This window comes from Malurus melanocephalus, unplaced genomic scaffold, assembly GCF_030028575.1.
Source record: "Malurus melanocephalus ecotype Western Australia unplaced genomic scaffold, MMel_1.1 scaffold_147, whole genome shotgun sequence".
In the NCBI taxonomy this organism is placed as follows: domain Eukaryota; kingdom Metazoa; phylum Chordata; class Aves; order Passeriformes; family Maluridae; genus Malurus; species Malurus melanocephalus.
In genome coordinates this window covers 1,471,566-1,483,426 of record NW_026623379.1, presented here as the reverse complement: position 1 = coordinate 1,483,426, position 11,861 = coordinate 1,471,566, and the positions used below count along the sequence as shown (strand labels likewise).

Below are 11,861 nucleotides of genomic sequence, written 5' to 3'. Positions count from 1 at the left end.
TGGCGTCCAYAGGTTTTGTCTGGTTTTGGTGGGCTTTTTCCTGGCTTCCACAGGTTTTGTCATGTTTCAATGTGGTTTTGACTGGTTGCTTCTTAAGAGGATGTGGGCTGGTTAAGGCAAGGACTCATTAATTTATTTATTTACTTACAATGGGGAAAGGAATAACAGAGCTGAAGCTATAGTTTAGCATTCGAGTAGTTCTTACAGGCCCCTCATGCAGAGCACATGAAAACTGAAGGGGTAGCACTATGTTTATTCATATACTGAAGGGAGGGGAAAACAATGTATTTCTTTAACTTCATTATGAACCAGCGGTCTAGGATAAAGCAACTCCACTGTGAATAATCTATCTTCACATCTTTCACATGTTCATCTGACAAAGTTAAGCTCAGTACAACTGTACTTACATCTTACTGAAAATCAATCAGCAGGTCTGCTCCCATTAAGATAAAGTTACTGATATTWCAAAGAGACATAAATATTGAGGGTGCTGCTGCAAAAAGCAGCATCTTTTTCAGGAGAGGAACAGTGATCCAAGCTAGAAATGGGCTCAAATCTTGGTCTACAAGAGTAAGGTGCTAAWGGGAGCCTGTCTCTACTTAAAACATTTTGGATTTGGACAAAGGGGCAGTGTAATAGGCAAAGCTGTGTGCTTACCTTTCTCTGTGTGTCCTTTCCAGAGTAGAGGGCCTGCACATCTTCTCCTTGTCAATGGTATTCTGTTCAAGAATTTCAAGATAGTATAGGCTGCTTCGGGTTTCTCTAAATATAGAGAAAAAATTGTTAAGATGCTTGTTTCTAAAGAAAATGAAGCTATCAGATTTACAATAGCTGCAAGCAGGCTAACATGGCCTGGCCTTTGTGCTTTGTCCAAAACCTCTTGCCAGCCACTCAGGTGCTTGGTTTTGTAACGCTTATTGCATAAAAAGCTGGCTGCAGTGTCAGCTTTCTTTGTGTTCCTATGTCTTTCCTACCAGTTGACCAAGCTTTGGCTTCTGTGTTCTCTGCAGGCATTACTGGTTCTCCCAAAGATTGAGTTGCAGCATTTATTATCCTTATCCTACTAAGAGCTATCCTTGTGCTTGCCCCSCTTCAGTGTATGATGGCACATCCCTGTTTCCCAAAACCTCTGTGAACAGAAGCCCTCCCCAAGCCGTGAGCCCGGTGGGTTGCTTCCCTTAGAAGGAAATTGTTGGCTGCCAGCTCAGACACATGATCATCTTATTCTGCCTGAATAAGTTAGTGGAGCTGCAGCAATTATGGRTACATGTGATCTTAATGTGTCAAAAACACATGGTAAAAACTCAGCAGCATGAAATTTATTTGCTGATGTCTACTGCACAGAGCTACACTTAGGTCTCTGAGTGTAGAGCCTGGTTTTGGCTTYCTTTTTCACGTAAGTAAATTTATTTCATAAAAATGTACCAAAAAAAATAAAAAGGTTTATCCTCAAAACAATCAACATGAAATGGGACATTGTTATTTTATTATTTCAGCTGATGATCAGTTCAGAAAGCTTTCTAGACTTTCACATTACACATTTATTTTAGCTGTCTCCTTTTTGTTTTCTTTCCTTTCACTGTGTCTGGTTTTTTTGTGGGGTGATTTTGTCTGTCATGCCACTTGCATGTTCCAGCAGTGAAAACCTGCACTAACTACAACAMATGGAGACTTCACAATATAAAGTCTATAGAGGCAGTTCTGGTTGCATTGTCAATGACAGCCTGTAGGAAAGACACTGGAAATTCTGAGCAGTGAGTTAACAGGAAAGAATGGGTCTAAATAATAGATAAATGAGTGTACAGTGTTAAATGGCATCCCTAGGACAAGCAGGTAGGTTGTTAAAAGGATGATGAGATTATAACCTTTAGCAAGCACCAAAAGTGGTATCTAGAGAGCGGAGTAATAGCTTGAGTGTAGAACAACTACAGCAGTAAAATAGTTAACTACCTAGTATAGTTCCTGTAAATATTAAGCTTATCCTCACAAATAACTAAATATTAAACTGTGCCACTGTACACACATCCTATATCCCAAGGAGATGTGCCCTGGCAGCAAGGGATGCATCTCAACTCAGAAGAGTCAGGATATTTGCACAGGCACATACTGATTTTCAAGGGTCCAAGCTTCACTATCACAATTCCAGAAAAGTTTGGAACATCATAGGCCCTGTTTTTATCTTAGAGATTTCCTCTCAATGTATTTGTAAATCTTGATTTTTTGTAAATATTTTTTAAAACTACAACTGTCCAGGTGATACCACCATTACCCTGTAAGTTGCACTACTGCCTCAAGGTAGAAACTCTTCATGTCTACAAAGAGGATCTCAAAGCACTGCTGAAATGCTGGGGGAAATGGGGAGGTTACGTGGCTTGCCCAGCATCACACAGTAAGCTGAACCAGAAGCAAAAAAAGTGAGATCCCAGTCCTTTAGCCCTGGGCCTTAAGTGCAAATCTGAAGACCTCCATTCCTGTGCTTGTGATTACAGGCAAATCAGAAACAAAACCCTAGCCTGCTTTGGGTGACTGTAGTATTTTGTTGCTGGCCGGGAAACTAACCTTTAGGCAACGGGCCTGAAGCTTGATGGTGTTTTACTAAATGAATTTTTGCTAGTGTTTCAAATGGCAGTATCTTAACTTGGTTATGCTGCTGCCTGGGACACTGCCAGAGACAGCACTTCTGATGGATTCCTCTAATCACTCGAGGAAGCCACTTCCTCAGCATAAAGTGATAGACAAATTTAAAATATATAAATAATCAGCCTACTCAGTCACTGTCACCCCATTAAACGATGCTGAGCACGTTTCCTCACTGTGCACCATTAACCCTTCAGCCACACCTGAGCTGGTGGGCTCTGATGTGTTCCCTGCAGGTACCAGGGTGAGCATTTCTTAGGCCTTGCTGTGACTCAGCAGCTCTGCCACACCTTGGAGAACAAACTTGTCTTTCCAAGCAGTGGCACAGCCTGCCAAGCCAGCTCATCCCGTGGCTCTGCAATTGCTGGATGTGACAGCAGAGGAGGGCAGGCGGGACTGTAGCCTTTCGGCAGCATTTGACCATTAGCTGCTGCTGCTCTTGTGTAGCCATAATGTGAGGTGTGTTTGTGTTTCAGGTCTTGTCAGGACAACCACAGTCCTGTCCCTACCAATGTGTTGTCTTCTCTTTGTCCCTCCAGGGCAGCTGAGGGACCCTAGCTAGGGTTATTTGTTTTCAGTTTACCCAGCTTGTGACTTGGGTTTCCCCACAGGCACAGAGACGCAGCAGTGCCTGCAAGGCAATTGGAGCATCTGCACACAGGTCTGGAGCTGAGCCTCCCAACTGCTGATATCTGGCTGTTCAATCAACTCAGGCATTAAATGGAGTCATAGCCTAACCTCTTTTAATCTGGTTGAGGTTCTCTGTTCTGAGCACTGAGAAGTTACACAGGGAACAGACATAGAAAAAGTGGGACAGTTGGGTGCCTTGCACCAGAGTCCCCATCTGTGCTAACACTGAATGAATATTTGTAGAGTAAGGTCAGGCAATACAAAAACACCTTTGGTTCAAACATTGCCCTTACGAAATCCATTGTTCCTCTTATAGCTCAGGAGAGAATAAAGCCTATTAAAGAATTTTAATGATTTAATRTTTAGCCCAACATCTTATTAAAATTGCGAAAACTAAATAGCTTTAAGAAGAGAGAAGGAGCATTTCTGAACAATGACTTCATGGTTATGCTCCTAAGGGTGAGCGTRGATGTTTGGCTGCACCTGACCCACCAGTTAATCTATTTAGTTGAAACAAAATGTTCAAATTCAGTTTTTTAATCTCATTTCAAGCATTGATCCTATTAGCATTTCTAAGGCWAAGCTGCTGGGGAGTAGGATAGGACCTGCATACCATGCTTGTGGCATTACTTGAAAGAACATAGGCATGGAGGGAAGGTTTCRCACCAACTCATTTTGTTTTCACTTGAGTGCTTTGGCCATCCCCCTTCCATCTCCATGGCAGGGCTTATATCAGCATTCATCATCTTTTTCTCCCACCTGTCCAGCACTAACAATCATATCACCTGGGAGCAAAAAGCAGACAGGATTTGTTAGCTTTGCTGTYGTGCTAGCAAAGTGCACAGTCTGGGCCCAGCAGGCAGATGTGRTAGCCTGCTGGGTGGCCACACAGAAAATCTGTCCTGACTAACCAACCCTGTCCCTCTTGGGTTGGAACCTCTCTTTTTCTGAGAGAATGCTGAAGGCTGGGAAAGTGTGCCACCAGTATGGACAAAGCGCTGATTTCTTCCCATCCATTTTCTAAAAGAGCAAAGGAAACAGGGGTCTACTGGTCAAAGTACATGCAAACAGGCATGGTCAAAAGGCAGTTTGACACAATTTGTTGGAAACGCCATATACCTTATTACATGGRAAAATTGATGCAGAAATGGAAGTCTTATGATCCTAAACTTTAGGTCGTGGTGCTGCCATTCTACCCCTGTATATGCAGGGTGGTTTCCCTTGAGCCTTTGGATTATTTTGTCGAGACAGGGTTGGATGCTTACAGTTTATCTCCCATCCAAAATAACACTTAGGAATCATGGGAAACAGAGGAAGACCTGGTTACATCAATCATTAACATCAGAAGYAAATTATGCTCTAGTAATAAAACAGGTTGTCTACTGTAAGCAGAAGAAATAATGTATAGTTTCCAACAAGCTTCTGAGGCTAAAACCAAAGTCTAGAGATAAAGGTGAGCAGAACTTAATTTAATATCCATTAAACAAAACACATTTGCAGCACCCAGTGCAGGTACAGAGATGTGGCTTTCGATGTATATCAGCACTGCTCATCCTTCTCTGGTCCTAATTGACCTGACAGGAGCCTGGCAGCACATTCCCATCCCAGGAGAGCTTGTAATCTGGTGGTTATAGGTACATTTGGCAAAAGAAAGGAATAGGACGTATTCCACAGCCTTATTAAGACTGTTGTGTAAMAGGAGCACCCATCTCCATTTCTTTTCCCTCTGGCTGTGCTTCAAAAGAAAACCTACCCATGGACTCTTAAGTCCAGTATCCTGAAAACAGGCCTAGGATTTGGGATGCTGACCAAACYGAACTCTTGGAGACTCAGGCCAAGTAATACAGAGCTTCTGCATCATGATTCCTGGGCCCTGTCAGAGCCCTCCCAGGAATTTTTGATACCTTAAATCTTACAGAGCAGCTGAGCAGCAGGATTGCAGTTGTAGACTGCAGTGTCTTAATCCCATTTCAAGCAGTTAAATACTTTTGATATAGAAACTAATATGACAGAGGAGAAAAGAGAGAAGAAAGCTGCTAGACAAATATTTTACAGATCCCAGGAGARAGAGTTCATTTTTCTTGTGCTTCATTACCTGTGCACTGGGTACTGGTTTTGTTATGTAGTTACCTATTAAAAAAATGTAACACTGAGTTCAGCAGCAGTGCTAATTACACCATAACCACATGACCACTCAGGTCTAATGATAGTCTTAATCCCATGTTATCTTTTAATAGCTAAGCTGATTAAACTAGCACAGAGGGAAAACAAGTTAGAGAAATTACCTCCACGGTACTTCTCCTAGGAAAATTAAGGTGCTTTTCAAGCGTGCWAAGTCCATATATTGTGTCATTTCCCAACCAGCCATGATATAGCTGCCTAGTAACTACTGAGTTTCTGTGAAATGGTAGCAGGGGACTGAAAGAGATGATAGAACCAGCCTGGATTACCCAGGCAAACTTGTGAACACAGTCATCTAATCAGGTGAATGTCATAAGCAGCTGTGGCAGGTTATTTTTGCTATAAGCTTTTCCTTTCTCTTATCTTTCTTCTCATTCAACTCCACCACAGAAAAGGGTGTGTCWCTCCCCCAAACTGGACAAGATGAAAACTTGTACATAGTTTAAGCATTGCAACCTCAAAATGCAGAGCCAAACTCTTGTTGTAACCTGTTGTTCCACTGGGTAGAAAKGAACAAAGGAAGATGCTTCCCTGTCTCAATGCCAGACAGGTCCACTATGATCAGCTGACCCATCTTTTGGGAATTAAGATGACTAAATGAGCAAATTAAAAACAAGGTGGATCAATTGCCTTCAGAGTACTTCAAGGAAAATTAAGATGCTTTCTTTATCTGAGCTCCATTCTCTTCCTGTCTGTGCTGACTTGCTGCCCTCATGGTATGGTACACATATGCAAAGATGAGGAATGCTTGTCAAAGGGATTAAGCTCCTAAAAAGTCTGGAATTAACTCTGCAGGTAGTTCCCATCTCTGAGATAGGAAATACCTTGCAGAGACCTTATGACCAACTTGGCAATACTATTTAACCCTTTTAAATTAGGAAAGTGGCACAGGCACTCTAAGGATGCCATATCCAGGCTGAACAGAGCTTGAGCTAACCTTAGGAAGGGTTAAGACAGATGCCAGAATGCCAAGGGTAGTTCTCCAGCCCTTGCTTGAGAACAARTATCTCCAAACCCAACTAAGGACTTGACTGTAGCAAAAGTGTAACACTCTCTGTCTCACCACCACCCCCCACCATGTGGTTTTTTAGGTAGCTGATTTAATTCCTCATGTTTGCGGATTTCATCTGACAGCTTCTTTCTAAAAATTAATTTCACTGTTGGTGTGAAACAAATAGGACATCAATGAAGAAGAGTTTTTAAACTGTGCTTGGAATATCCTGCAGAAGAGAGTTTTGGAGAGTGCCTGCTAACTCTTCTGTGATACCCCCAAACAAATAAACCCTCCACACATGTGTTTTCTGCACCCTTTTAAATATTTCAGAAGTTTCTTATTAATGCTTTTAAAAATCTGTGAAGGTTAAGAAATACTCTCTTTTCTGAACAAATTRTACAAATAAGTCCATTGTTTTTTCCTACCTGTAAGATCTGTGTTGCAGTGAGCCAAATAGCTCTCATCCTTTATGGATAATGTGGTGTCAGAAGTGATTGTTATGTGCTCTCACTGCTTGTATATCTATCAGAATTTGTCTTCAAACATTTTTTTTTTTCCTGAATGAATTAGAGACTGTAAATGCTGAATGATTCTACCTGGCTGGAGAAACCCACTTAATTTCCTGTATCTCATCTCCTTCTCATCCCAGCTGTCCTGTCCTGCTTGCCCCCAGAACATGGGATTAGGTTTCTGGAAAGGGTAGGTGATTGCAGTTAACTGTTCATGTAATTTCAACATCCAAGGTAGGGAATACCTTGCAGAGACCACCTGACCTGCTTCAGTCAAGCTCTTAAAACTTTCCATGTTAAGAGAGATGCAGATACACTGAGGACCACAACCTCAGAAGTATTTGCGAGTGTCTGTCTTCAAGCACTCACAAAGGCATCAGTGGAAGTTAGTACTTAGCCTTGAGAGGCTAAATAATGTCCAAAAGKCTGCAGAGAAAAACCTGGAACGTCTGTCCAAGCTTTGCACATGGGTGGTAAGAGAAGTTCAGCTTTTATTGGGTGTTTTTCATTCCATTTTTTCTTTTTAATTAGCCCCTTCTCTTATGTGACTGTATATATATTTATGCAGGTAAAAATATATATTTTTATTTAGTCTTAATTAATAACTCTAAATGATGTGTTAGAAGAGCTCTGTGYGTACTTGGAGGATTTCTGTGTGGCTTGCAAGGCTCATTCCTTGCTATATTACTTGGCTTTGTTTGTACATTGATGTAGTGTCGATTTTCAAATCGCCCCCCGAGGCAGAAATAGGTGACCTACTTTTCAGCCCTGGACATCTGCTAATGTAGCCGTCCCTCCCTCTGTCCCTTAACCCCTTCTTCCCCCCTTCACTCTCTGCAGAGCATATGGTGTCTCCCAGCCCTGCCAGGGACCTGTGGCTGTCCTGCAGACTGYTTTAGGACCGTGGGGACCACTCTGCAGCAACAGACGGATAATCCAGGAGGCATTGCTGAAGCAGGATTGCACACACGACATCAAAGAGGGTTGTGGTTCTGCCTCAATGCTACAGAATGTCATTTCAATAGCATCCCAAAAGCCATCCAGGCCCAGGTACCAGCTAAAAAGTCTCAAGAAACCTCACCTCCTCCTAGCCACCTAACCACTTCAGGGCTGACCAAAAGTTAAAGCATGTTATGGTCTCTCCATTCAGAAATTTCCCTTCCACAGGGGCARTGCTTCCTCCCAGAGGCCTCCTCTGTTATCACTGCTCTTGTGAAACAGATATTGAGTGTTGCCTTGTAATCTGCTTCAATAGCAGTTTGTACTGTCCTGGCTAGACCCTTCCTTGCCCTGTGTTAAGGCCTTTCAGCTGGAAGCAGCAGGGGTGTTTGCTTGCACTGTGGCTTTTCCAGGCAGTGCCAACTGTGTGCTTYGGCTCTTGGATTGGAGGTGCTAATCTGCAAGGTTGTCCAGGCTCTGGCCTTGCTGCTTCACAGCATTTGCAGATTTGCAGGTCAATARTCACAAAAGATGTGGAAAAGACTGTGCTACTTCATGCCTTCTTTGCCTCAGATTTTAATAACAACATCAGTTGTTCTCCAGGTACCCAGCCCTGTGAGCTGGAAGACAGAGCTGGGGAGCAGAATGAAGCCCCCACAAYCCAGGAGGAAATGGTCAGTGACCTGCTACACATCTGGACATACACAAGTCTATAGGCCCTGACAGGATTCATCCCAGGGCACTGAGGGAGCTGGTGGAAGAGTTTGTCAGGCCACCTCCAGTCATTTGTCAGCTGTCCTGGTGAGCCAGGGAGGTCCCACTGACTGGAGTCAGCAACTGTGGTTTGTGTCGACAGGAAGGGTCAGAAGGAGGATCCAGGGAACTGCAGGTCTGGGTCAGCCTGACCTCACTGCCAGGGAAGGTCATGGAGCAGATTGTCCTGAGTGCCAACATGTGGCACACACTGGACAGACAGGGGATCAGCCCAGCCAGGATAGGTTTGTGAAAGGCAGCTGCTGCTTAGCCAAACTGATCACCTTCTATGACAACTGATCACCTTCTATCCACTTAGGGGATGAGGAAAAGTTCCAGTGTTGGGGCCAGTCCTGTTTAATATCCTTATCAATTATCTGGGTGAGGGGATCGAGTGCACTCTCAATCAGSCCACAGATGACACCAAGCTAGGTGGGAGCATTGATCTTGTGGAGGGTAAGAAGGGTGTGCTGTGGGATCTGGACAGGCTGGATGGATTGGACAAAGCCAGTGGTATGAGGTTCAAGGTGAAGTGCCAATTCCTTCCCATGGGTGACAACAAACCCATGCAGTGCTACAGGTTGGGGGAAAGTGCTCAAAAAACTGTCAGGCAAAAAAACACCTGAGAGTGCTGGTTGACAGTGACTGAACATGAGCCAGAAGTGCTCAAGTGGCCAAGAAGGCCAATGGCATCCTGGCCATCAGAAATAGTGTGGCCAGTAGGACTAAGGAAGGGATCTGTACTCAGCACTGGTGAGGTCACATCTCGAATCCTSTGTTCAGTTTTGAGTAYCTCACTCCAAGAAAGACATTGAGGTCYTGGAKTGAGTCCAGAGGAGGGCAACAAAGAAGGGAACACAAGTCTTGTGAGAAGCAGCTAAAGGAAATGGCATTGTTTAGGCTGGAGAAAAGGAGGCTCMGGGGGATATTTTCAGTCTAGAGAGGTTGTCACAAGGTGGGAGTTRGTGTCTTCTCCCAGACAGGAGAAAAGAGACAGGATAAGAGGAAATAGCTTCAAGTTGCAACAGGGAAGGTTTAGACTGAATGTTAAGAAAAATTTCTTCACTGAAAGAGTTGTCAGACGTTGGAATAAGCTGCCTAGGCAAGTGCTGGAATCACTATCCCTGGAAGTGTTCAGAAGGCATGTGTATGCAGCAATTTTGGATAAGGTTTGGAGGTGATCATGGTGGTTCTATGCAAATAGTTAGAGTCTCTTATCTTGTGGGTGATTTCCAACCTTTATGATTCTAAGAGTGCAGTGTTGCCAGGCGATTTTTGTGTGGTGTCCAAGGACAAACTCTAACCTGTGGTACCCAGGATTTCTGACTGTTTTGCAGTGCAAATGTATTTCCAATTTATGGAAAGACATAGTTTATGCACTGGCTTCACGGACTATACATGTCTCCCTTCTGACAAACAGCAGGTGGCATATTTTGATCAAGAATATAATTGCTCTGTCTCAGCCTTTGGGGGTCAGGGGAAGATGCACAGTGATTGGGAAAAAAATAATGCAGTAGAGATCCCCTTTCACTCATTTTTCATCTTAACTTCAAGCTGCCACCAAAAAGATCCATTCCCCTGGGGCAGTCCTACCTCTTTTTGCTAGTGGAAGGGGAAGTGTAGTGTTTCCCCTTGCATCAGCCCAGATGAACKTGCTCATGCACCTCATCCTGTGGGAAGGACTCAGGATATGCCCATGCTGACACACTGCAGTTGCATTTTAGACATTTGGTGAAGTTCAATGGTGAAAACCCACACAATGCACAGAWAAAATTAACAACAGGGGCCAGGAGTAGACACTGAATTCTAACTACTCACATGTTCTCATTTAAGGAATCAGTTGCTTCAGTCCCATGTGCCTCATGTACAGGGTGTGAGCTCACAGACATTTCAAACRTCTGATTTCCTATGCAAGGAGGAGGTCTACATGTATTTCATCAGTAAGAAAGAGAAAGTCCACCCAAAGCAAATCCCTGACCTCTGGACAGGAAAAGCAAAGGAGGTCCAGGAATTTGATCTCATTCTTGTTGAAATAAACTGGGGATTTCTGCAATTGATAAACAGCACTGTTTGGAGCAGGCTTTGCTTGGACAGATTATTTGTAAGCAGCCAGTCCTGAGTCTGGCTCTTTCCAGCTCTGCCAGCTCCTGCAGCAGTCTTGGGACCCTCCAGAATCATAATTGTCTCTGAAGCTTGATCTGCCCCATCAACGAAGCCTTCACAAGGGTCAGGAGGCTCAGCACAGCCATTTAACCCTGTGGCATGGAGCAAAGCTCAAAGAAGGGACCGTATAGAAGTGATGAACAGAGGCATAAATGTGCATTTTCTACATGGGAGTCTGGCTGGACTTGGGATATATGCAGGGGTTGATTTCCGTTTGACAGAGTCAAGAATAGTTAATTCTTCAGGACTGCCAAGCACTCTTGTCTAAACACATGTAGAAATTATAACCATACATTTAGAGAGACACAATATACATAACAATTTTGTATGTGTAATCTCCAGAAAAGGACAGTGCAGAAGTGASGGACAGGGAAGCAAATGTGTATATATATGTGTACAGACAGATAACTATCTATTTTCAACAACACTGAAAGGATCAGCTGTCAGAACTTTTTAGCACCAAGCCAGAGATGCATCATTGCCAGGTGTCTTTCTTTTTAGAAGTAACCAGCAAAACATTGGCTCTTCCAGCCCAAAGGACCAGGATGTCTGCGGATAAGTGTCATGATATTAATGCCAAAATTAGACACCAAAGAACTGTTGCCTAGCAGAGGTGTTGCTTCCACCAGCAAAAGAGGGGATTTACTGTTACAGGTTTAATAGGGCTGAGAAACATTAGCAGTAGCAGCAAAATGGTTATTGCCATGTAAGTTGCCATGTAATATTTCCATATAACAAAATCTCACTCTCAGGGAAGCTACACCCACCATCAGTGTTTACTCTGTGAAATCGAATGCAGGGGTGGAGAGAGACTGGGTAGTTCCCCCTTGAAAAGGGAAGCTCTGGAACTGTGTTTGCTTTGGAAAGTGAAGTTTGGTGAGCAATACTTCACAGCAGATGACTCTGCCACCTTGTGGCGTTGGTTAGTACTATGMGCGAAAATATTTGTATTTTAACATGGTTTTCTCCCCATAAATGTCAGATGTGGCAAAAAGGACTAGGGCAGGAATTGYTCCCCTGTATTGAGCACTTGGCAGGCTGCATATTATTTGACA

The 11,861-nt window shown here is 43.5% G+C and overlaps 1 long non-coding RNA gene across 1 annotated transcript in view; it reads right to left on the bottom strand.

Annotated features, from left to right (window-relative positions):
* The window catches only part of LOC130576669 (uncharacterized), a 13,019-nt gene continuing 1,158 nt past the window's right edge, over nucleotides 1-11,861 (bottom strand). The window contains exons 2-3 of the long non-coding RNA XR_008965690.1: nucleotides 658-762; nucleotides 1-107 (exon numbers count right to left, since the gene is read on the bottom strand). This is a non-coding gene — a long non-coding RNA (uncharacterized LOC130576669). The remainder of the gene's footprint in view (nucleotides 108-657; nucleotides 763-11,861) is intronic.